This window comes from Lissotriton vulgaris, chromosome 8 (assembly GCF_964263255.1).
Source record: "Lissotriton vulgaris chromosome 8, aLisVul1.2, whole genome shotgun sequence".
Classification (NCBI taxonomy): domain Eukaryota; kingdom Metazoa; phylum Chordata; class Amphibia; order Caudata; family Salamandridae; genus Lissotriton; species Lissotriton vulgaris.
The window spans coordinates 153,536,437-153,560,284 of record NC_141696.1 but is presented as its reverse complement, the minus strand read 5'-3'; the positions used below and the strand labels follow the sequence as shown (position 1 = coordinate 153,560,284).

General features: G+C 43.6%; 22 non-coding genes across 22 annotated transcripts; all 22 read left to right on the top strand.

Moving 5' to 3' along the window:
- The first annotated feature begins 936 nt into the window (after positions 1-936).
- TRNAL-UAG (transfer RNA leucine (anticodon UAG)) lies at positions 937-1,019 on the top strand. The gene has a single exon. It is a non-coding gene; the product is annotated as a tRNA-Leu (tRNA).
- A 632-nt stretch (positions 1,020-1,651) lies between these two features.
- TRNAL-CAG (transfer RNA leucine (anticodon CAG)) lies at positions 1,652-1,734 on the top strand. The gene has a single exon. It is a non-coding gene; the product is annotated as a tRNA-Leu (tRNA).
- Positions 1,735-1,926: 192 nt separating this feature from the next.
- Positions 1,927-2,009, top strand: TRNAL-AAG (transfer RNA leucine (anticodon AAG)). Its single transcript has one exon. It is a non-coding gene; the product is annotated as a tRNA-Leu (tRNA).
- Positions 2,010-3,748: 1,739 nt separating this feature from the next.
- Positions 3,749-3,831, top strand: TRNAL-CAG (transfer RNA leucine (anticodon CAG)). The gene has a single exon. It is a non-coding gene; the product is annotated as a tRNA-Leu (tRNA).
- A 1,298-nt stretch (positions 3,832-5,129) lies between these two features.
- Positions 5,130-5,212, top strand: TRNAL-UAG (transfer RNA leucine (anticodon UAG)). Its single transcript has one exon. It is a non-coding gene; the product is annotated as a tRNA-Leu (tRNA).
- A 632-nt stretch (positions 5,213-5,844) lies between these two features.
- TRNAL-CAG (transfer RNA leucine (anticodon CAG)) lies at positions 5,845-5,927 on the top strand. Its single transcript has one exon. It is a non-coding gene; the product is annotated as a tRNA-Leu (tRNA).
- Positions 5,928-6,118: 191 nt separating this feature from the next.
- Positions 6,119-6,201, top strand: TRNAL-AAG (transfer RNA leucine (anticodon AAG)). The gene has a single exon. It is a non-coding gene; the product is annotated as a tRNA-Leu (tRNA).
- A 1,024-nt stretch (positions 6,202-7,225) lies between these two features.
- TRNAL-UAG (transfer RNA leucine (anticodon UAG)) lies at positions 7,226-7,308 on the top strand. Its single transcript has one exon. It is a non-coding gene; the product is annotated as a tRNA-Leu (tRNA).
- Positions 7,309-8,214: 906 nt separating this feature from the next.
- Positions 8,215-8,297, top strand: TRNAL-AAG (transfer RNA leucine (anticodon AAG)). Its single transcript has one exon. It is a non-coding gene; the product is annotated as a tRNA-Leu (tRNA).
- A 1,739-nt stretch (positions 8,298-10,036) lies between these two features.
- TRNAL-CAG (transfer RNA leucine (anticodon CAG)) lies at positions 10,037-10,119 on the top strand. The gene has a single exon. It is a non-coding gene; the product is annotated as a tRNA-Leu (tRNA).
- Positions 10,120-10,310: 191 nt separating this feature from the next.
- Positions 10,311-10,393, top strand: TRNAL-AAG (transfer RNA leucine (anticodon AAG)). The gene has a single exon. It is a non-coding gene; the product is annotated as a tRNA-Leu (tRNA).
- A 1,024-nt stretch (positions 10,394-11,417) lies between these two features.
- TRNAL-UAG (transfer RNA leucine (anticodon UAG)) lies at positions 11,418-11,500 on the top strand. Its single transcript has one exon. It is a non-coding gene; the product is annotated as a tRNA-Leu (tRNA).
- Positions 11,501-13,514: 2,014 nt separating this feature from the next.
- Positions 13,515-13,597, top strand: TRNAL-UAG (transfer RNA leucine (anticodon UAG)). The gene has a single exon. It is a non-coding gene; the product is annotated as a tRNA-Leu (tRNA).
- Positions 13,598-15,611: 2,014 nt separating this feature from the next.
- Positions 15,612-15,694, top strand: TRNAL-UAG (transfer RNA leucine (anticodon UAG)). Its single transcript has one exon. It is a non-coding gene; the product is annotated as a tRNA-Leu (tRNA).
- Positions 15,695-16,326: 632 nt separating this feature from the next.
- On the top strand, positions 16,327-16,409 carry TRNAL-CAG (transfer RNA leucine (anticodon CAG)). Its single transcript has one exon. It is a non-coding gene; the product is annotated as a tRNA-Leu (tRNA).
- Positions 16,410-16,600: 191 nt separating this feature from the next.
- On the top strand, positions 16,601-16,683 carry TRNAL-AAG (transfer RNA leucine (anticodon AAG)). Its single transcript has one exon. It is a non-coding gene; the product is annotated as a tRNA-Leu (tRNA).
- A 1,739-nt stretch (positions 16,684-18,422) lies between these two features.
- TRNAL-CAG (transfer RNA leucine (anticodon CAG)) lies at positions 18,423-18,505 on the top strand. Its single transcript has one exon. It is a non-coding gene; the product is annotated as a tRNA-Leu (tRNA).
- A 191-nt stretch (positions 18,506-18,696) lies between these two features.
- Positions 18,697-18,779, top strand: TRNAL-AAG (transfer RNA leucine (anticodon AAG)). The gene has a single exon. It is a non-coding gene; the product is annotated as a tRNA-Leu (tRNA).
- A 1,739-nt stretch (positions 18,780-20,518) lies between these two features.
- TRNAL-CAG (transfer RNA leucine (anticodon CAG)) lies at positions 20,519-20,601 on the top strand. The gene has a single exon. It is a non-coding gene; the product is annotated as a tRNA-Leu (tRNA).
- A 1,297-nt stretch (positions 20,602-21,898) lies between these two features.
- On the top strand, positions 21,899-21,981 carry TRNAL-UAG (transfer RNA leucine (anticodon UAG)). The gene has a single exon. It is a non-coding gene; the product is annotated as a tRNA-Leu (tRNA).
- Positions 21,982-22,613: 632 nt separating this feature from the next.
- On the top strand, positions 22,614-22,696 carry TRNAL-CAG (transfer RNA leucine (anticodon CAG)). Its single transcript has one exon. It is a non-coding gene; the product is annotated as a tRNA-Leu (tRNA).
- A 191-nt stretch (positions 22,697-22,887) lies between these two features.
- Positions 22,888-22,970, top strand: TRNAL-AAG (transfer RNA leucine (anticodon AAG)). The gene has a single exon. It is a non-coding gene; the product is annotated as a tRNA-Leu (tRNA).
- Positions 22,971-23,848: the final 878 nt, after the last annotated feature.

Here is a 23,848-nt window from a genome sequence, read left to right as displayed (position 1 = left end):
CAGTTTCAACTGCAAATTAATTTGCCCAAATTCTGTCTTCAAGCTCGTATAATATTCTTCTAGCACTCGTGGTGTTTTATGTGTTTTTTGGGGGGTGCTTAAAAAGTCCCTTTTATTAATGAAATGGGTTACATTCAGTCTTGTGATATTTTTGGTTTCCAATAAGTAGATTGTTAATTTTATGTAACCTCATTTTCTAATGCTCCATTCAAGAGATGTTTCCACTATGAAATGCAGAGCAAGGGGAAAGAGCACAAGTGATAGAGCGAGTGAGTGAGAAGGGGTGTTGAGGAAGGAGAGAATGAAACAAAGACAGAGTGAGTGAACGGCAGGTAGGCCTAGAAGAGGAGACTAGAAGTGAAGGCGACATACTTTTCCCTGCTTTTGACCTCCCACCCATCCCAAACTGACCACAAACGTACCATCTATGCAACGTTGGTATGCAGAAATTCACGCCTCAGCCAGTGAGGGTAAGTCCCAGGCCAGGGGCTAGAGAGCAAAAGACTGCATGTGCTCAGACGTTCCCTGCTAGGGACAGTTGATCTGAAACAAGGTCTGCTCTCTTGTATCCAGCAAGGATCTAGAAATCCTGCATGAATCTGCAAGGCACAATGACAGCATACATTTGCATAATATGCCCCACCTTCTGCCTTCCTACTTCCTGTGCAGTAGTTGTTTGTGTAGAGAGAGAGGTCGCAGGCAAGGTAATTTTGTGAGTAGGATACAGGACCCTAAATAGCTGGTGAGAGGTATGAGGTATTCTAAAAGCATAAAAATTGTACACCTGTGAAATGAAATGCTTTCACATGTGATCTTCTGTGTTTATTGTCCTGTGCATAAAGTTGCACCTTGTGTTTGAAGGTTTAAATTATTTCAGGCTTGCATGGAGGCAGAAATTTCTGAGTGACTTTTATACATTTCTTAAGACTCTGCACTGTCAGGATGGCCGAGTGGTCTAAGGCGCTGTGTTTAGGCCGCAGTCTCCTCTGGAGGCGTGGGTTCGAATCCCACTTCTGACATGACTTTTGGAGATGTAATCTCCTTTTTCAGGTTAACATCTGATGGAAGTTGCATCTGTTGGTCTTCACCTAGGATGTGATTCCGTCCTCATTTAGTCAAGAGAGCTGGGGTTTCTCATATATTTCGGTTGTATAAAGTCTTGCTGACAAAGTGCAGTCCTTACTATATGAGCATAGGACCCATGTAAGAGCTCATCTGGAAGAGTCATGCTCTTGTATGCCCTGGCCAGACAGGCCATGCAAATATGGAAGAATGCCTAGCATCTGGTAGACAGTTGGACTCCAGCACACTTACGGCAATTTCCTCAGGGCTGTGATCAGGGGCTGCTTAGATTTGCGTATTCCACCCTATGTTGTGACATTGAAATTCCTTGTTGAATTTGCTTTAGCTAGCCAAGAGGTGGCTGTTGACTCAATTTCAAAGCAGCTTTGGGCCTTTCAAGTGGCTGGTTAATAGCACTTTCTCTTTGTACGCCTTAAAGGTCTAAAGAGTTCTTCATAGGTACTGCTCTCTATGGATTGTTCAAAGATCTGTTGGAAGTACTTATAATAGGATAAATAAATTGAGGGCATGCCTTTTCGGTACCCCACTTGCATGGCTGTCTGGCCTGTGGAAGGTTCCACAAATGCAAGTCAGGATGGCCGAGTGGTCTAAGGCGCTGCGTTCAGGTCGCAGTCTCTTCTGGAGGTGTGGGTTCAAATCCCACTTCTGACAATTGTGTGTTTACTCTACTTTTTTCTTGGGAGAGAAAAAATCAGATCATTTCCCTCACATGGGCTTATATGGTTGTCTACTTGGAAAAGTGCAGTGAGTTTTTTTCTTGCTCTAGCCACTCATGACCTAAGTTGTGTGCTTTTTTTTGGTTCACAATATCTTTCCCTCTCTGTAAATGATCAAGCAAATGTGGTCAGGATGGCCGAGTGGTCTAAGGCGCTGCGTTAAGGCCGCAGTCTCTCCTGGAGGCGTGGGTTCGAATCCCACTTCTGACAAAACTTTAAGTCCATTTTGTCTCTGAGTTCTTTTAGAATCTCAGCTAAAAATTGGCAGTGCATATAATATCTGAATAAGTAACAAACTTCAGTTTCAACTGCAAATTAATTTGCCCAATTCTGTCTTCAAGCTCGTATAATATTCTTCTAGCACTCGTGGTGTTTTATGTGTTTTTTGGGGGGTGCTTAAAAAGTCCCTTTTATTAATGAAATGGGTTACATTCAGTCTTGTGATATTTTTGGTTTCCAATAAGTAGATTGTTAATTTTATGTAACCTCATTTTCTAATGCTCCATTCAAGAGATGTTTCCACTATGAAATACAGAGCAAGGGGAAAGAGCACAAGTGATAGAGCGAGTGAGTGAGAAGGGGTGTTGAGGAAGGAGAGAATGAAACAAAGACAGAGTGAGTGAACGGCAGGTAGGCCTAGAAGAGGAGACTAGAAGTGAAGGCAACATACTTTTCCCTGCTTTTGACCTCCCACCCATCCCAAACTGACCACAAACGTACTATCTATGCAACGTTGGTATGCAGAAATTCACGCCTCAGCCAGTGAGGGTAAGTCCCAGGCCAGGGGCTAGAGAGCAAAAGACTGCATGTGCTCAGACGTTCCCTGCTAGGGACAGTTGATCTGAAACAAGGTCTGCTCTCTTGTATCCAGCAAGGATCTAGAAATCCTGCATGAATCTGCAAGGCACAATGACAGCATACATTTGCATAATATGCCCCACCTTCTGCCTTCCTACTTCCTGTGCAGTAGTTGTTTGTGTAGAGAGAGAGGTCGCAGGCAAGGTAATTTTGTGAGTAGGATACAGGACCCTAAATAGCTGGTGAGAGGTATGAGGTATTCTAAAAGCATAAAAATTGTACACCTGTGAAATGAAATGCTTTCACATGTGATCTTCTGTGTTTATTGTCCTGTGCATAAAGTTGCACCTTGTGTTTGAAGGTTTAAATTATTTCAGGCTTGCATGGAGGCAGAAATTTCTGAGTGACTTTTATACATTTCTTAAGACTCTGCACTGTCAGGATGGCCGAGTGGTCTAAGGCGCTGTGTTTAGGCCGCGGTCTCCTCTGGAGGTGTGGGTTCGAATCTCACTTCTGACATGACTTTTGGAGATGTAATCTCCTTTTTCAGGTTAACATCTGATGGAAGTTGCATCTGTTGGTCTTCACCTGGGATGTGATTCCGTCCTCATCTAGTCAAGAGAGCTGGGGTTTCTCATATATTTCGGTTGTATAAAGTCTTGCTGACAAAGTGCAGTCCTTACTATATGAGCATAGGACCCATGTAAGAGCTCATCTGGAAGAGTCATGCTCTTGTATGCCCTGGCCAGACAGGCCATGCAAATATGGAAGAATGCCTAGCATCTGGTAGACAGTTGGACTCCAGCACACTTACGGCAATTTCCCCGTCGCTGTGATCAGGGGCTGCTTAGATTTGCGTATTCCACCCTATGTAGTGACATTGAAATTCCTTGTTGAATTTGCTTTAGCTAGCCAAGAGGTGGCTGTTGACTCAATTTCAAAGCAGCTTTGGGCCTTTCAAGTGGCTGGTTAATAGCACTTTCTCTTTGTACGCCTTAAAGGTCTAAAGAGTTCTTCATAGGTACTGCTCTCTATGGATTGTTCAAAGATCTGTTGGAAGTACTTATAATAGGATAAATAAATTGAGGGCATGCCTTTTCGGTACCCCACTTGCATGGCTGTCTGGCCTGTGGAAGGTTCCACAAATGCAAGTCAGGATGGCCGAGTGGTCTAAGGCGCTGCGTTCAGGTCGCAGTCTCTTCTGGAGGCGTGGGTTCAAATCCCACTTCTGACAATTGTGTGTTTACTCTACTTTTTTCTTGAGAGAGAAAAAATCTGATCATTTCCCTCACATGGGCTTATATGGTTGTCTACTTGGAAAAGTGCAGTGAGTTTTTTTCTTGCTCTAGCCACTCATGACCTAAGATGTGTGCTTTTTTTGGTTCACAATATCTTTCCCTCTCTGTAGATGATCAAGCAAATGTGGTCAGGATGGCCGAGTGGTCTAAGGCGCTGCGTCAAGGCCGCAGTCTCTCCTGGAGGCGTGGGTTCGAATTCCACTTCTGACAAAACTTTAAGTCCATTTTGTCTCTGAGTTCTTTTAGAATCTCAGCTAAAAATTGGCAGTGCATATAATATCTGAATAAGTAACAAACTTCAGTTTCAACTGCAAATTAATTTGCCCAATTCTGTCTTCAAGCTCGTATAATATTCTTCTAGCACTCGTGGTGTTTTATGTGTTTTTTGGGGGGTGCTTAAAAAGTCCCTTTTTTTAATGAAATGGGTTACATTCAGTCTTGTGATATTTTTGGTTTCCAATAAGTAGATTGTTAATTTTATGTAACCTCATTTTCTAATGCTCCATTCAAGAGATGTTTCCACTATGAAATGCAGAGCAAGGGGAAAGAGCACAAGTGATAGAGCGTGTGAGTGAGAAGGGGTGTTGAGGAAGGAGAGAATGAAACAAAGACAGAGTGAGTGAACGGCAGGTAGGCCTAGAAGAGGAGACTAGAAGTGAAGGCGACATACTTTTCCATGCTTTTGACCTCCCACCCATCCCAAACCGACCACAAACGTACCATCTATGCAACGTTGGTATGCAGAAATTCACGCCTCAGCCAGTGAGGGTAAGTCCCAGGCCAGGGGCTAGAGAGCAAAAGACTGCATGTGCTCAGACGTTCCCTGCTAGGGACAGTTGATCTGAAACAAGGTCTGCTCTCTTGTATCCAGCAAGGATCTAGAAATCCTGCATGAATCTGCAAGGCACAATGACAGCATACATTTGCATAATATGCCCCACCTTCTGCCTTCCTACTTCCTGTGCAGTAGTTGTTTGTGTAGAGAGAGAGGTCGCAGGCAAGGTAATTTTGTGAGTAGGATACAGGACCCTAAATAGCTGGTGAGAGGTATGAGGTATTTTAAAAGCATAAAAATTGTACACCTGTGAAATGAAATGCTTTCACATGTGATCTTCTGTGTTTATTGTCCTGTGCATAAAGTTGCACCTTGTGTTTGAAGGTTTAAATTATTTCAGGCTTGCATGGAGGCAGAAATTTCTGAGTGACTTTTATACATTTCTTAAGACTCTGCACTGTCAGGATGGCCGAGTGGTCTAAGGCGCTGTGTTTAGGCCGCAGTCTCCTCTGGAGGCGTGGGTTCGAATCCCACTTCTGACATGACTTTTGGAGATGTAATCTCCTTTTTCAGGTTAACATCTGATGGAAGTTGCATCTGTTGGTCTTCACCTGGGATGTGATTCCGTCCTCATCTAGTCAAGAGAGCTGGGGTTTCTCATATATTTCGGTTGTATAAAGTCTTGCTGACAAAGTGCAGTCCTTACTATATGAGCATAGGACCCATGTAAGAGCTCATCTGGAAGAGTCATGCTCTTGTATGCCCTGGCCAGACAGGCCATGCAAATATGGAAGAATGCCTAGCATCTGGTAGACAGTTGGACTCCAGCACACTTACGGCAATTTCCTCAGGGCTGTGATCAGGGGCTGCTTAGATTTGCGTATTCCACCCTATGTTGTGACATTGAAATTCCTTGTTGAATTTGCTTTAGCTAGCCAAGAGGTGGCTGTTGACTCAATTTCAAAGCAGCTTTGGGCCTTTCAAGTGGCTGGTTAATAGCACTTTCTCTTTGTACGCCTTAAAGGTCTAAAGAGTTCTTCATAGGTACTGCTCTCTATGGATTGTTCAAAGATCTGTTGGAAGTACTTATAATAGGATAAATAAATTGAGGGCATGCCTTTTCGGTACCCCACTTGCATGGCTGTCTGGCCTGTGGAAGGTTCCACAAATGCAAGTCAGGATGGCCGAGTGGTCTAAGGCGCTGCGTTCAGGTCGCAGTCTCTTCTGGAGGCGTGGGTTCAAATCCCACTTCTGACAATTGTGTGTTTACTCTACTTTTTTCTTGGGAGAGAAAAAATCAGATCATTTCCCTCACATGGGCTTATATGGTTGTCTACTTGGAAAAGTGCAGTGAGTTTTTTTCTTGCTCTAGCCACTCATGACCTAAGTTGTGTGCTTTTTTTGGTTCACAATATCTTTCCCTCTCTGTAGATGATCAAGCAAATGTGGTCAGGATGGCCGAGTGGTCTAAGGCGCTGCGTTAAGGCCGCAGTCTCTCCTGGAGGCGTGGGTTCGAATCCCACTTTTGACAAAACTTTAAGTCCATTTTGTCTCTGAGTTCTTTTAGAATCTCAGCTAAAAATTGGCAGTGCATATAATATCTGAATAAGTAACAAACTTCAGTTTCAACTGCAAATTAATTTGCCCAATTCTGTCTTCAAGCTCGTATAATATTCTTCTAGCACTCGTGGTGTTTTATGTGTTTTTTGGGGGGTGCTTAAAAAGTCCCTTTTATTAATGAAATGGGTTACATTCAGTCTTGTGATATTTTTGGTTTCCAATAAGTAGATTGTTAATTTTATGTAACCTCATTTTCTAATGCTCCATTCAAGAGATGTTTCCACTATGAAATGCAGAGCAAGGGGAAAGAGCACAAGTGATAGAGCGAGTGAGTGAGAAGGGGTGTTGAGGAAGGAGAGAATGAAACAAAGACAGAGTGAGTGAACGGCAGGTAGGCCTAGAAGAGGAGACTAGAAGTGAAGGCGACATACTTTTCCCTGCTTTTGACCTCCCACCCATCCCAAACTGACCACAAACGTACCATCTATGCAACGTTGGTATGCAGAAATTCACGCCTCAGCCAGTGAGGGTAAGTCACAGGCCAGGGGCTAGAGAGCAAAAGACTGCATGTGCTCAGACGTTCCCTGCTAGGGACAGTTGATCTGAAACAAGGTCTGCTCTCTTGTATCCAGCAAGGATCTAGAAATCCTGCATGAATCTGCAAGGCACAATGACAGCATACATTTGCATAATATGCCCCACCTTCTGCCTTCCTACTTCCTGTGCAGTAGTTGTTTGTGTAGAGAGAGAGGTCGCAGGCAAGGTAATTTTGTGAGTAGGATACAGGACCCTAAATAGCTGGTGAGAGGTATGAGGTATTCTAAAAGCATAAAAATTGTACACCTGTGAAATGAAATGCTTTCACATGTGATCTTCTGTGTTTATTGTCCTGTGCATAAAGTTGCACCTTGTGTTTGAAGGTTTAAATTATTTCAGGCTTGCATGGAGGCAGAAATTTCTGAGTGACTTTTATACATTTCTTAAGACTCTGCACTGTCAGGATGGCCGAGTGGTCTAAGGTGCTGTGTTTAGGCCGCAGTCTCCTTTGGAGGCGTGGGTTCGAATCCCACTTCTGACATGACTTTTGGAGATGTAATCTCCTTTTTCAGTTTAACATCTGATGGAAGTTGCATCTGTTGGTCTTCACCTAGGATGTGATTCCGTCCTCATCTAGTCAAGAGAGCTGGGGTTTCTCATATATTTCGGTTGTATAAAGTCTTGCTGACAAAGTGCAGTCCTTACTATATGAGCATAGGACCCATGTAAGAGCTCATCTGGAAGAGTCATGCTCTTGTATGCCCTGGCCAGACAGGCCATGCAAATATGGAAGAATGCCTAGCATCTGGTAGACAGTTGGACTCCAGCACACTTACGGCAATTTCCTCAGGGCTGTGATCAGGGGCTGCTTAGATTTGCGTATTCCACCCTATGTTGTGACATTGAAATTCCTTGTTGAATTTGCTTTAGCTAGCCAAGAGGTGGCTGTTGACTCAATTTCAAAGCAGCTTTGGGCCTTTCAAGTGGCTGGTTAATAGCACTTTCTCTTTGTACGCCTTAAAGGTCTAAAGAGTTCTTCATAGGTACTGCTCTCTATGGATTGTTCAAAGATCTGTTGGAAGTACTTATAATAGGATAAATAAATTGAGGGCATGCCTTTTCGGTACCCCACTTGCATGGCTGTCTGGCCTGTGGAAGGTTCCGAAAATGCAAGTCAGGATGGCCGACTGGTCTAAGGCGCTGCGTTCAGGTCGCAGTCTCTTCTGGAGGCTTGGGTTCAAATCCCACTTCTGACAATTGTGTGTTTACTCTACTTTTTTCTTGAGAGAGAAAAAATCTGATCATTTCCCTCACATGGGCTTATATGGTTGTCTACTTGGAAAAGTGCAGTGAGTTTTTTTCTTGCTCTAGCCACTCATGACCTAAGATGTGTGCTTTTTTTGGTTCACAATATCTTTCCCTCTCTGTAGATGATCAAGCAAATGTGGTCAGGATGGCCGAGTGGTCTAAGGCGCTGCGTTAAGGCCGCAGTCTCTCCTGGAGGCGTGGGTTCGAATCACACTTCTGACAAAACTTTAAGTCCATTTTGTCTCTGAGTTCTTTTAGAATCTCAGCTAAAAATTGGCAGTGCATATAATATCTGAATAAGTAACAAACTTCAGTTTCAACTGCAAATTAATTTGCCCAATTCTGTCTTCAAGCTCGTATAATATTCTTCTAGCACTCGTGGTGTTTTATGTGTTTTTTGGGGGGTGCTTAAAAAGTCCCTTTTTTTAATGAAATGGGTTACATTCAGTCTTGTGATATTTTTGGTTTCCAATAAGTAGATTGTTAATTTTATGTAACCTCATTTTCTAATGCTCCATTCAAGAGATGTTTCCACTATGAAATGCAGAGCAAGGGGAAAGAGCACAAGTGATAGAGCGTGTGAGTGAGAAGGGGTGTTGAGGAAGGAGAGAATGAAACAAAGACAGAGTGAGTGAACGGCAGGTAGGCCTAGAAGAGGAGACTAGAAGTGAAGGCGACATACTTTTCCATGCTTTTGACCTCCCACCCATCCCAAACCTACCACAAACGTACCATCTATGCAACGTTGGTATGCAGAAATTCACGCCTCAGCCAGTGAGGGTAAGTCCCAGGCCAGGGGCTAGAGAGCAAAAGACTGCATGTGCTCAGACGTTCCCTGCTAGGGACAGTTGATCTGAAACAAGGTCTGCTCTCTTGTATCCAGCAAGGATCTAGAAATCCTGCATGAATCTGCAAGGCACAATGACAGCATACATTTGCATAATATGCCCCACCTTCTGCCTTCCTACTTCCTGTGCAGTAGTTGTTTGTGTAGAGAGAGAGGTCGCAGGCAAGGTAATTTTGTGAGTAGGATACAGGACCCTAAATAGCTGGTGAGAGGTATGAGGTATTTTAAAAGCATAAAAATTGTACACCTGTGAAATGAAATGCTTTCACATGTGATCTTCTGTGTTTATTGTCCTGTGCATAAAGTTGCACCTTGTGTTTGAAGGTTTAAATTATTTCAGGCTTGCATGGAGGCAGAAATTTCTGAGTGACTTTTATACATTTCTTAAGACTCTGCACTGTCAGGATGGCCGAGTGGTCTAAGGCGCTGTGTTTAGGCCGCAGTCTCCTCTGGAGGCGCGGGTTCAAATCCAACTTCTGACGTGACTTTTGGAGATGTAATCTCCTTTTTCAGGTTAACATCTGATGGAAGTTGCATCTGTTGGTCTTCACCTGGGATGTGATTCCGTCCTCATCTAGTCAAGAGAGCTGGGGTTTCTCATATATTTCGGTTGTATAAAGTCTTGCTGACAAAGTGCAGTCCTTACTATATGAGCATAGGACCCATGTAAGAGCTCATCTGGAAGAGTCATGCTCTTGTATGCCCTGGCCAGACAGGCCATGCAAATATGGAAGAATGCCTAGCATCTGGTAGACAGTTGGACTCCAGCACACTTACGGCAATTTCCTCAGGGCTGTGATCAGGGGCTGCTTAGATTTGCGTATTCCACCCTATGTTGTGACATTGAAATTCCTTGTTGAAGTTGCTTTAGCTAGCCAAGAGGTGGCTGTTGACTCAATTTCAAAGCAGCTTTGGGCCTTTCAAGTGGCTGGTTAATAGCACTTTCTCTTTGTACGCCTTAAAGGTCTAAAGAGTTCTTCATAGGTACTGCTCTCTATGGATTGTTCAAAGATCTGTTGGAAGTACTTATAATAGGATAAATAAATTGAGGGCATGCCTTTTCGGTACCCCACTTGCATGGCTGTCTGGCCTGTGGAAGGTTCCACAAATGCAAGTCAGGATGGCCGAGTGGTCTAAGGCGCTGCGTTCAGGTCGCAGTCTCTTCTGGAGGCGTGGGTTCAAATCCCACTTCTGACAATTGTGTGTTTACTCTACTTTTTTCTTGGGAGAGAAAAAATCAGATCATTTCCCTCACATGGGCTTATATGGTTGTCTACTTGGAAAAGTGCAGTGAGTTTTTTTCTTGCTCTAGCCACTCATGACCTAAGTTGTGTGCTTTTTTTGGTTCACAATATCTTTCCCTCTCTGTAGATGATGAAGCAAATGTGGTCAGGATGGCCGAGTGGTCTAAGGCGCTGCGTTAAGGCCGCAGTCTCTCCTGGAGGCGTGGGTTCGAATCCCACTTCTGACAAAACTTTAAGTCCATTTTGTCTCTGAGTTCTTTTAGAATCTCAGCTAAAAATTAGCAGTGCATATAATATCTGAATAAGTAACAAACTTCAGTTTCAACTGCAAATTAATTTGCCCAATTCTGTCTTCAAGCTCGTATAATATTCTTCTAGCACTCGTGGTGTTTTATGTGTTTTTTGGGGGGTGCTTAAAAAGTCCCTTTTATTAATGAAATGGGTTACATTCAGTCTTGTGATATTTTTGGTTTCCAATAAGTAGATTGTTAATTTTATGTAACCTCATTTTCTAATGCTCCATTCAAGAGATGTTTCCACTATGAAATGCAGAGCAAGGGGAAAGAGCACAAGTGATAGAGCGAGTGAGTGAGAAGGGGTGTTGAGGAAGGAGAGAATGAAACATAGACAGAGTGAGTGAACGGCAGGTAGGCCTAGAAGAGGAGACTAGAAGTGAAGGCGACATACTTTTCCATGCTGTTGACCTCCCACCCATCCCAAACCGACCACAAACGTACCATCTATGCAACGTTGGTATGCAGAAATTCACGCCTCAGCCAGTGAGGGTAAGTCCCAGGCCAGGGGCTAGAGAGCAAAAGACTGCATGTGCTCAGACGTTCCCTGCTAGGGACAGTTGATCTGAAACAAGGTCTGCTCTCTTGTATCCAGCAAGGATCTAGAAATCCTGCATGAATCTGCAAGGCACAATGACAGCATACATTTGCATAATATGCCCCACCTTCTGCCTTCCTACTTCCTGTGCAGTAGTTGTTTGTGTAGAGAGAGAGGTCGCAGGCAAGGTAATTTTGTGAGTAGGATACAGGACCCTAAATAGCTGGTGAGAGGTATGAGGTATTCTAAAAGCATAAAAATTGTACACCTGTGAAATGAAATGCTTTCACATGTGATCTTCTGTGTTTATTGTCCTGTGCATAAAGTTGCACCTTGTGTTTGAAGGTTTAAATTATTTCAGGCTTGCATGGAGGCAGAAATTTCTGAGTGACTTTTATACATTTCTTAAGACTCTGCACTGTCAGGATGGCCGAGTGGTCTAAGGCGCTGTGTTTAGGCCGCAGTCTCCTCTGGAGGCGTGGGTTCGAATCCCACTTCTGACATGACTTTTGGAGATGTAATCTCCTTTTTCAGGTTAACATCTGATGGAAGTTGCATCTGTTGGTCTTCACCTGGGATGTGATTCCGTCCTCATCTAGTCAAGAGAGCTGGGGTTTCTCATATATTTCGGTTGTATAAAGTCTTGCTGACAAAGTGCAGTCCTTACTATATGAGCATAGGACCCATGTAAGAGCTCATCTGGAAGAGTCATGCTCTTGTATGCCCTGGCCAGACAGGCCATGCAAATATGGAAGAATGCCTAGCATCTGGTAGACAGTTGGACTCCAGCACACTTACGGCAATTTCCTCAGGGCTGTGATCAGGGGCTGCTTAGATTTGCGTATTCCACCCTATGTTGTGACATTGAAATTCCTTGTTGAATTTGCTTTAGCTAGCCAAGAGGTGGCTGTTGACTCAATTTCAAAGCAGCTTTGGGCCTTTCAAGTGGCTGGTTAATAGCACTTTCTCTTTGTACGCCTTAAAGGTCTAAAGAGTTCTTCATAGGTACTGCTCTCTATGGATTGTTCAAAGATCTGTTGGAAGTACTTATAATAGGATAAATAAATTGAGGGCATGCCTTTTCGGTACCCCACTTGCATGGCTGTCTGGCCTGTGGAAGGTTTCGAAAATGCAAGTCAGGATGGCCGAGTGGTCTAAGGCGCTGCGTTCAGGTCGCAGTCTCTTCTGGAGGCTTGGGTTCAAATCCCACTTCTGACAATTGTGTGTTTACTCTACTTTTTTCTTGAGAGAGAAAAAATCTGATCATTTCCCTCACATGGGCTTATATGGTTGTCTACTTGGAAAAGTGCAGTGAGTTTTTTTCTTGCTCTAGCCACTCATGACCTAAGATGTGTGCTTTTTTTGGTTCACAATATCTTTCCCTCTCTGTAGATGATCAAGCAAATGTGGTCAGGATGGCCGAGTGGTCTAAGCCGCTGCGTTAAGGCCGCAGTCTCTCCTGGAGGCGTGGGTTCGAATCCCACTTCTGACAAAACTTTAAGTCCATTTTGTCTCTGAGTTCTTTTAGAATCTCAGCTAAAAATTGGCAGTGCATATAATATCTGAATAAGTAACAAACTTCAGTTTCAACTGCAAATTAATTTGCCCAATTCTGTCTTCAAGCTCGTATAATATTCTTCTAGCACTCGTTGTGTTTTATGTGTTTTTTGGGAGGTGCTTAAAAAGTCCCTTTTTTTAATGAAATGGGTTACATTCAGTCTTGTGATATTTTTGGTTTCCAATAAGTAGATTGTTAATTTTATGTAACCTCATTTTTTTAATGCTCCATTCAAGAGATGTTTCCACTATGAAATGCAGAGCAAGGGGAAAGAGCACAAGTGATAGAGCGTGTGAGTGAGAAGGGGTGTTGAGGAAGGAGAGAATGAAACAAAGACAGAGTGAGTGAACGGCAGGTAGGCCTAGAAGAGGAGACTAGAAGTGAAGGCGACATACTTTTCCATGCTTTTGACCTCCCACCCATCCCAAACCGACCACAAACGTACCATCTATGCAACGTTGGTATGCAGAAATTCACGCCTCAGCCAGTGAGGGTAAGTCCCAGGCCAGGGGCTAGAGAGCAAAAGACTGCATGTGCTCAGACGTTCCCTGCTAGGGACAGTTGATCTGAAACAAGGTCTGCTCTCTTGTATCCAGCAAGGATCTAGAAATCCTGCATGAATCTGCAAGGCACAATGACAGCATACATTTGCATAATATGCCCCACCTTCTGCCTTCCTACTTCCTGTGCAGTAGTTGTTTGTGTAGAGAGAGAGGTCGCAGGCAAGGTAATTTTGTGAGTAGGATACAGGACCCTAAATAGCTGGTGAGAGGTATGAGGTATTTTAAAAGCATAAAAATTGTACACCTGTGAAATGAAATGCTTTCACATGTGATCTTCTGTGTTTATTGTCCTGTGCATAAAGTTGCACCTTGTGTTTGAAGGTTTAAATTATTTCAGGCTTGCATGGAGGCAGACATTTCTGAGTGACTTTTATACATTTCTTAAGACTCTGCACTGTCAGGATGGCCGAGTGGTCTAAGGTGCTGTGTTTAGTCCGCAGTCTCCTCTGGAGGCGTGGGTTCGAATCCCACTTCTGACATGACTTTTGGAGATGTAATCTCCTTTTTCAGGTTAACATCTGATGGAAGTTGCATCTGTTGGTCTTCACCTGGGATGTGATTCCGTCCTCATCTAGTCAAGAGAGCTGGGGTTTCTCATATATTTCGGTTGTATAAAGTCTTGCTGACAAAGTGCAGTCCTTACTATATGAGCATAGGACCCATGTAAGAGCTCATCTGGAAGAGTCATGCTCTTGTATGCCCTGGCCAGACAGGCCATGCAAATATGGAAGAATGCCTAGCATCTGGTAGACAGTTGGACTCCAGCACACTTACGGCAATTTCCTCAGGGCTGTGATCAGGGGCTGCTTAGATTTGCGTATTCCACCCTATGTTGTGACATTGAAATTCCTTGTTGAATTTGCTTTAGCTAGCCAAGAGGTGGCTGTTGACTCAATTTCAAAGCAGCTTTGGGCCTTTCAAGTGGCTGGTTAATAGCACTTTCTCTTTGTACGCCTTAAAGGTCTAAAGAGTTCTTCATAGGTACTGCTCTCTATGGATTGTTCAAAGATCTGTTGGAAGTACTTATAATAGGATAAATAAATTGAGGGCATGCCTTTTCGGTACCCCACTTGCATGGCTGTCTGGCCTGTGGAAGGTTCCGAAAATGCAAGTCAGGATGGCCGAGTGGTCTAAGGCGCTGCGTTCAGGTCGCAGTCTCTTCTGGAGGCTTGGGTTCAAATCCCACTTCTGACAATTGTGTGTTTACTCTACTTTTTTCTTGAGAGAGAAAAAATCTGATCATTTCCCTCACATGGGCTTATATGGTTGTCTACTTGGAAAAGTGCAGTGAGTTTTTTTCTTGCTCTAGCCACTCATGACCTAAGATGTGTGCTTTTTTTGGTTCACAATATCTTTCCCTCTCTGTAGATGATCAAGCAAATGTGGTCAGGATGGCCGAGCGGTCTAAGCCGCTGCGTTAAGGCCGCAGTCTCTCCTGGAGGCGTGGGTTCGAATCCCACTTCTGACAAAACTTTAAGTCCATTTTGTCTCTGAGTTCTTTTAGAATCTCAGCTAAAAATTGGCAGTGCATATAATATCTGAATAAGTAACAAACTTCAGTTTCAACTGCAAATTAATTTGCCCAATTCTGTCTTCAAGCTCGTATAATATTCTTCTAGCACTCGTGGTGTTTTATGTGTTTTTTGGGGGGTGCTTAAAAAGTCCCTTTTTTTAATGAAATGGGTTACATTCAGTCTTGTGATATTTTTGGTTTCCAATAAGTAGATTGTTAATTTTATGTAACCTCATTTTTTTAATGCTCCATTCAAGAGATGTTTCCACTATGAAATGCAGAGCAAGGGGAAAGAGCACAAGTGATAGAGCGTGTGAGTGAGAAGGGGTGTTGAGGAAGGAGAGAATGAAACAAAGACAGAGTGAGTGAACGGCAGGTAGGCCTAGAAGAGGAGACTAGAAGTGAAGGCGACATACTTTTCCCTGCTTTTGACCTCCCACCCATCCCAAACCGACCACAAACGTACCATCTATGCAACGTTGGTATGCAGAAATTCACGCCTCAGCCAGTGAGGGTAAGTCCCAGGCCAGGGGCTAGAGAGCAAAAGACTGCATGTGCTCAGACGTTCCCTGCTAGGGACAGTTGATCTGAAACAAGGTCTGCTCTCTTGTATCCAGCAAGGATCTAGAAATCCTGCATGAATCTGCAAGGCACAATGACAGCATACATTTGCATAATATGCCCCACCTTCTGCCTTCCTACTTCCTGTGCAGTAGTTGTTTGTGTAGAGAGAGAGGTCGCAGGCAAGGTAATTTTGTGAGTAGGATACAGGACCCTAAATAGCTGGTGAGAGGTATGAGGTATTCTAAAAGCATAAAAATTGTACACCTGTGAAATTAAATGCTTTCACATGTGATCTTCTGTGTTTATTGTCCTGTGCATAAAGTTGCACCTTGTGTTTGAAGGTTTAAATTATTTCAGGCTTGCATGGAGGCAGACATTTCTGAGTGACTTTTATACATTTCTTAAGACTCTGCACTGTCAGGATGGCCGAGTGGTCTAAGGCGCTGTGTTTAGGCCGCAGTCTCCTCTGGAGGCGTGGGTTCGAATCCCACTTCTGACATGACTTTTGGAGATGTAATCTCCTTTTTCAGGTTAACATCTGATGGAAGTTGCATCTGTTGGTCTTCACCTGGGATGTGATTCCGTCCTCATCTAGTCAAGAGAGCTGGGGTTTCTCATATATTTCGGTTGTATAAAGTCTTGCTAACAAAGTGCAGTCCTTACTATATGAGCATAGGACCCATGTAAGAGCTCATCTGGAAGAGTCATGCTCTTGTATGCCCTGGCCAGACAGGCCATGCAAATATGGAAGAATGCCTAGCATCTGGTAGACAGTTGGACTCCAGCACACTTACGGCAATTTCCTCAGGGCTGTGATCAGGGGCTGCTTAGATTTGCGTATTCCACCCTATGTTGTGACATTGAAATTCCTTGTTGAATTTGCTTTAGCTAGCCAAGAGGTGGCTGTTGACTCAATTTCAAAGCAGCTTTGGGCCTTTCAAGTGGCTGGTTAATAGCACTTTCTCTTTGTACGCCTTAAAGGTCTAAAGAGTTCTTCATAGGTACTGCTCTCTATGGATTGTTCAAAGATCTGTTGGAAGTACTTATAATAGGATAAATAAATTGAGGGCATGCCTTTTCGGTACCCCACTTGCATGGCTGTCTGGCCTGTGGAAGGTTCCACAAATGCAAGTCAGGATGGCCGAGTGGTCTAAGGCGCTGCGTTCAGGTCGCAGTCTCTTCTGGAGGCGTGGGTTCAAATCCCACTTCTGACAATTGTGTGTTTACTCTACTTTTTTCATGGGAGAGAAAAAATCAGATCATTTCCCTCACATGGGCTTATATGGTTGTCTACTTGGAAAAGTGCAGTGAGTTTTTTTCTTGCTCTAGCCACTCATGACCTAAGTTGTGTGCTTTTTTTGGTTCACAATATCTTTCCCTCTCTGTAGATGATCAAGCAAATGTGGCCAGGATGGCCGAGTGGTCTAAGGCGCTGCGTTAAGGCCGCAGTCTCTCCTGGAGGCGTGGGTTCGAATCCCACTTCTGACAAAACTTTAAGTCCATTTTGTCTCTGAGTTCTTTTAGAATCTCAGCTAAAAATTGGCAGTGCATATAATATCTGAATAAGTAACAAACTTCAGTTTCAACTGCAAATTAATTTGCCCAATTCTGTCTTCAAGCTCGTATAATATTCTTCTAGCACTCGTGGTGTTTTATGTGTTTTTTGGGGGGTGCTTAAAAAGTCCCTTTTATTAATGAAATGGGTTACATTCAGTCTTGTGATATTTTTGGTTTCCAATAAGTAGATTGTTAATTTTATGTAACCTCATTTTCTAATGCTCCATTCAAGAGATGTTTCCACTATGAAATGCAGAGCAAGGGGAAAGAGCACAAGTGATAGAGCGAGTGAGTGAGAAGGGGTGTTGAGGAAGGAGAGAATGAAACAAAGACAGAGTGAGTGAACGGCAGGTAGGCCTAGAAGAGGAGACTAGAAGTGAAGGCGACATACTTTTCCCTGCTTTTGACCTGCCACCCATCCCAAACTGACCACAAACGTACCATCTATGCAACGTTGGTATGCAGAAATTCACGCCTCAGCCAGTGAGGGTAAGTCCCAGGCCAGGGGCTAGAGAGCAAAAGACTGCATGTGCTCAGACGTTCCCTGCTAGGGACAGTTGATCTGAAACAAGGTCTGCTCTCTTGTATCCAGCAAGGATCTAGAAATCCTGCATGAATCTGCAAGGCACAATGACAGCATACATTTGCATAATATGCCCCACCTTCTGCCTTCCTACTTCCTGTGCAGTAGTTGTTTGTGTAGAGAGAGAGGTCGCAGGCAAGGTAATTTTGTGAGTAGGATACAGGACCCTAAATAGCTGGTGAGAGGTATGAGGTATTCTAAAAGCATAAAAATTGTACACCTGTGAAATGAAATGCTTTCACATGTGATCTTCTGTGTTTATTGTCCTGTGCATAAAGTTGCACCTTGTGTTTGAAGGTTTAAATTATTTCAGGCTTGCATGGAGGCAGAAATTTCTGAGTGACTTTTATACATTTCTTAAGACTCTGCACTGTCAGGATGGCCGAGTGGTCTAAGGTGCTGTGTTTAGGCCGCAGTCTCCTCTGGAGGCGTGGGTTCGAATCCCTCTTCTGACATGACTTTTGGAGATGTAATCTCCTTTTTCAGGTTAACATCTGATGGAAGTTGCATCTGTTGGTCTTCACCTAGGATGTGATTCCGTCCTCATTTAGTCAAGAGAGCTGGGGTTTCTCATATATTTCGGTTGTATAAAGTCTTGCTGACAAAGTGCAGTCCTTACTATATGAGCATAGGACCCATGTAAGAGCTCATCTGGAAGAGTCATGCTCTTGTATGCCCTGGCCAGACAGGCCATGCAAATATGGAAGAATGCCTAGCATCTGGTAGACAGTTGGACTCCAGCACACTTACGGCAATTTCCTCAGGGCTGTGATCAGGGGCTGCTTAGATTTGCGTATTCCACCCTATGTTGTGACATTGAAATTCCTTGTTGAATTTGCTTTAGCTAGCCAAGAGGTGGCTGTTGACTCAATTTCAAAGCAGCTTTGGGCCTTTCAAGTGGCTGGTTAATAGCACTTTCTCTTTGTACGCCTTAAAGGTCTAAAGAGTTCTTCATAGGTACTGCTCTCTATGGATTGTTCAAAGATCTGTTGGAAGTACTTATAATAGGATAAATAAATTGAGGGCATGCCTTTTCGGTACCCCACTTGCATGGCTGTCTGGCCTGTGGAAGGTTCCACAAATGCAAGTCAGGATGGCCGAGTGGTCTAAGGCGCTGCGTTCAGGTCGCAGTCTCTTCTGGAGGTGTGGGTTCAAATCCCACTTCTGACAATTGTGTGTTTACTCTACTTTTTTCTTGGGAGAGAAAAAATCAGATCATTTCCCTCACATGGGCTTATATGGTTGTCTACTTGGAAAAGTGCAGTGAGTTTTTTTCTTGCTCTAGCCACTCATGACCTAAGTTGTGTGCTTTTTTTGGTTCACAATATCTTTCCCTCTCTGTAAATGATCAAGCAAATGTGGTCAGGATGGCCGAGTGGTCTAAGGCGCTGCGTTAAGGCCGCAGTCTCTCCTGGAGGCGTGGGTTCGAATCCCACTTCTGACAAAACTTTAAGTCCATTTTGTCTCTGAGTTCTTTTAGAATCTCAGCTAAAAATTGGCAGTGCATATAATATCTGAATAAGTAACAAACTTCAGTTTCAACTGCAAATTAATTTGCCCAATTCTGTCTTCAAGCTCGTATAATATTCTTCTAGCACTCGTGGTGTTTTATGTGTTTTTTGGGGGGTGCTTAAAAAGTCCCTTTTCTTAATGAAATGGGTTACATTCAGTCTTGTGATATTTTTGGTTTCCAATAAGTAGATTGTTAATTTCATGTAACCTCATTTTCTAATGCTCCATTCAAGAGATGTTTCCACTATAAAATACAGAGCAAGGGGAAAGAGCACAAGTGATAGAGTGAGTGAGTGAGAAGGGGTGTTGAGGAAGGAGAGAATGAAACAAAGACAGAGTGAGTGAACGGCAGGTAGGCCTAGAAGAGGAGACTAGAAGTGAAGGCAACATACTTTTCCCTGCTTTTGACCTCCCACCCATCCCAAACTGACCACAAACGTACCATCTATGCAACGTTGGTATGCAGAAATTCACGCCTCAGCCAGTGAGGGTAAGTCCCAGGCCAGGGGCTAGAGAGCAAAAGACTGCATGTGCTCAGACGTTCCCTGCTAGGGACAGTTGATCTGAAACAAGGTCTGCTCTCTTGTATCCAGCAAGGATCTAGAAATCCTGCATGAATCTGCAAGGCACAATGACAGCATACATTTGCATAATATGCCCCACCTTCTGCCTTCCTACTTCCTGTGCAGTAGTTGTTTGTGTAGAGAGAGAGGTCGCAGGCAAGGTAATTTTGTGAGTAGGATACAGGACCCTAAATAGCTGGTGAGAGGTATGAGGTATTCTAAAAGCATAAAAATTGTACACCTGTGAAATGAAATGCTTTCACATGTGATCTTCTGTGTTTATTGTCCTGTGCATAAAGTTGCACCTTGTGTTTGAAGGTTTAAATTATTTCAGGCTTGCATGGAGGCAGAAATTTCTGAGTGACTTTTATACATTTCTTATGACTCTGCACTGTCAGGATGGCCGAGTGGTCTAAGGCGCTGTGTTTAGGCCGCAGTCTCCTCTGGAGGTGTGGGTTCGAATCTCACTTCTGACATGACTTTTGGAGATGTAATCTCCTTTTTCAGGTTAACATCTGATGGAAGTTGCATCTGTTGGTCTTCACCTGGGATGTGATTCCGTCCTCATCTAGTCAAGAGAGCTGGGGTTTCTCATATATTTCGGTTGTATAAAGTCTTGCTGACAAAGTGCAGTCCTTACTATATGAGCATAGGACCCATGTAAGAGCTCATCTGGAAGAGTCATGCTCTTGTATGCCCTGGCCAGACAGGCCATGCAAATATGGAAGAATGCCTAGCATCTGGTAGACAGTTGGACTCCAGCACACTTACGGCAATTTCCCCGTCGCTGTGATCAGGGGCTGCTTAGATTTGCGTATTCCACCCTATGTAGTGACATTGAAATTCCTTGTTGAATTTGCTTTAGCTAGCCAAGAGGTGGCTGTTGACTCAATTTCAAAGCAGCTTTGGGCCTTTCAAGTGGCTGGTTAATAGCACTTTCTCTTTGTACGCCTTAAAGGTCTAAAGAGTTCTTCATAGGTACTGCTCTCTATGGATTGTTCAAAGATCTGTTGGAAGTACTTATAATAGGATAAATAAATTGAGGGCATGCCTTTTCGGTACCCCACTTGCATGGCTGTCTGGCCTGTGGAAGGTTCCACAAATGCAAGTCAGGATGGCCGAGTGGTCTAAGGCGCTGCGTTCAGGTCGCAGTCTCTTCTGGAGGCGTGGGTTCAAATCCCACTTCTGACAATTGTGTGTTTACTCTACTTTTTTCTTGAGAGAGAAAAAATCTGATCATTTCCCTCACATGGGCTTATATGGTTGTCTACTTGGAAAAGTGCAGTGAGTTTTTTCTTGCTCTAGCCACTCATGACCTAAGATGTGTGCTTTTTTTGGTTCACAATATCTTTCCCTCTCTGTAGATGATCAAGCAAATGTGGTCAGGATGGCCGAGTGGTCTAAGGCGCTGCGTCAAGGCCGCAGTCTCTCCTGGAGGCGTGGGTTCGAATTCCACTTCTGACAAAACTTTAAGTCCATTTTGTCTCTGAGTTCTTTTAGAATCTCAGCTAAAAATTGGCAGTGCATATAATATCTGAATAAGTAACAAACTTCAGTTTCAACTGCAAATTAATTTGCCCAATTCTGTCTTCAAGCTCGTATAATATTCTTCTAGCACTCGTGGTGTTTTATGTGTTTTTTGGGGGGTGCTTAAAAAGTCCCTTTTTTTAATGAAATGGGTTACATTCAGTCTCGTGATATTTTTGGTTTCCAATAAGTAGATTGTTAATTTTATGTAACCTCATTTTCTAATGCTCCATTCAAGAGATGTTTCCACTATGAAATGCAGAGCAAGGGGAAAGAGCACAAGTGATAGAGCGTGTGAGTGAGAAGGGGTGTTGAGGAAGGAGAGAATGAAACAAAGACAGAGTGAGTGAACGGCAGGTAGGCCTAGAAGAGGAGACTAGAAGTGAAGGCGACATACTTTTCCATGCTTTTGACCTCCCACCCATCCCAAACCGACCACAAACGTACCATCTATGCAACGTTGGTATGCAGAAATTCACGCCTCAGCCAGTGAGGGTAAGTCCCAGGCCAGGGGCTAGAGAGCAAAAGACTGCATGTGCTCAGACGTTCCCTGCTAGGGACAGTTGATCTGAAACAAGGTCTGCTCTCTTGTATCCAGCAAGGATCTAGAAATCCTGCATGAATCTGCAAGGCACAATGACAGCATACCTTTGCATAATATGCCCCACCTTCTGCCTTCCTACTTCCTGTGCAGTAGTTGTTTGTGTAGAGAGAGAGGTCGCAGGCAAGGTAATTTTGTGAGTAGGATACAGGACCCTAAATAGCTGGTGAGAGGTATGAGGTATTTTAAAAGCATAAAAATTGTACACCTGTGAAATGAAATGCTTTCACATGTGATCTTCTGTGTTTATTGTCCTGTGCATAAAGTTGCACCTTGTGTTTGAAGGTTTAAATTATTTCAGGCTTGCATGGAGGCAGAAATTTCTGAGTGACTTTTATACATTTCTTAAGACTCTGCACTGTCAGGATGGCCGAGTGGTCTAAGGCGCTGTGTTTAGGCCGCAGTCTCCTCTGGAGGCGTGGGTTCGAATCCCACTTCTGACATGACTTTTGGAGATGTAATCTCCTTTTTCAGGTTAACATCTGATGGAAGTTGCATCTGTTGGTCTTCACCTGGGATGTGATTCCGTCCTCATCTAGTCAAGAGAGCTGGGGTTTCTCATATATTTCGGTTGTATAAAGTCTTGCTGACAAAGTGCAGTCCTTACTATATGAGCATAGGACCCATGTAAGAGCTCATCTGGAAGAGTCATGCTCTTGTATGCCCTGGCCAGACAGGCCATGCAAATATGGAAGAATGCCTAGCATCTGGTAGACAGTTGGACTCCAGCACACTTACGGCAATTTCCTCAGGGCTGTGATCAGGGGCTGCTTAGATTTGCGTATTCCACCCTATGTTGTGACATTGAAATTCCTTGTTGAATTTGCTTTAGCTAGCCAAGAGGTGGCTGTTGACTCAATTTCAAAGCAGCTTTGGGCCTTTCAAGTGGCTGGTTAATAGCACTTTCTCTTTGTACGCCTTAAAGGTCTAAAGAGTTCTTCATAGGTACTGCTCTCTATGGATTGTTCAAAGATCTGTTGGAAGTACTTATAATAGGATAAATAAATTGAGGGCATGCCTTTTCGGTACCCCACTTGCATGGCTGTCTGGCCTGTGGAAGGTTCCACAAATGCAAGTCAGGATGGCCGAGTGGTCTAAGGCGCTGCGTTCAGGTCGCAGTCTCTTCTGGAGGCGTGGGTTCAAATCCCACTTCTGACAATTGTGTGTTTACTCTACTTTTTTCTTGGGAGAGAAAAAATCAGATCATTTCCCTCACATGGGCTTATATGGTTGTCTACTTGGAAAAGTGCAGTGAGTTTTTTTCTTGCTCTAGCCACTCATGACCTAAGTTGTGTGCTTTTTTTGGTTCACAATATCTTTCCCTCTCTGTAGATGATCAAGCAAATGTGGTCAGGATGGCCGAGTGGTCTAAGGCGCTGCGTTAAGGCCGCAGTCTCTCCTGGAGGCGTGGGTTCGAATCCCACTTTTGACAAAACTTTAAGTCCATTTTGTCTCTGAGTTCTTTTAGAATCTCAGCTAAAAATTGGCAGTGCATATAATATCTGAATAAGTAACAAACTTCAGTTTCAACTGCAAATTAATTTGCCCAATTCTGTCTTCAAGCTCGTATAATATTCTTCTAGCACTCGTGGTGTTTTATGTGTTTTTTGGGGGGTGCTTAAAAAGTCCCTTTTATTAATGAAATGGGTTACATTCAGTCTTGTGATATTTTTGGTTTCCAATAAGTAGATTGTTAATTTTATGTAACCTCATTTTCTAATGCTCCATTCAAGAGATGTTTCCACTATGAAATGCAGAGCAAGGGGAAAGAGCACAAGTGATAGAGCGAGTGAGTGAGAAGGGGTGTTGAGGAAGGAGAGAATGAAACAAAGACAGAGTGAGTGAACGGCAGGTAGGCCTAGAAGAGGAGACTAGAAGTGAAGGCGACATACTTTTCCCTGCTTTTGACCTCCCACCCATCCCAAACTGACCACAAACGTACCATCTATGCAACGTTGGTATGCAGAAATTCACGCCTCAGCCAGTGAGGGTAAGTCACAGGCCAGGGGCTAGAGAGCAAAAGACTGCATGTGCTCAGACGTTCCCTGCTAGGGACAGTTGATCTGAAACAAGGTCTGCTCTCTTGTATCCAGCAAGGATCTAGAAATCCTGCATGAATCTGCAAGGCACAATGACAGCATACATTTGCATAATATGCCCCACCTTCTGCCTTCCTACTTCCTGTGCAGTAGTTGTTTGTGTAGAGAGAGAGGTCGCAGGCAAGGTAATTTTGTGAGTAGGATACAGGACCCTAAATAGCTGGTGAGAGGTATGAGGTATTCTAAAAGCATAAAAATTGTACACATGTGA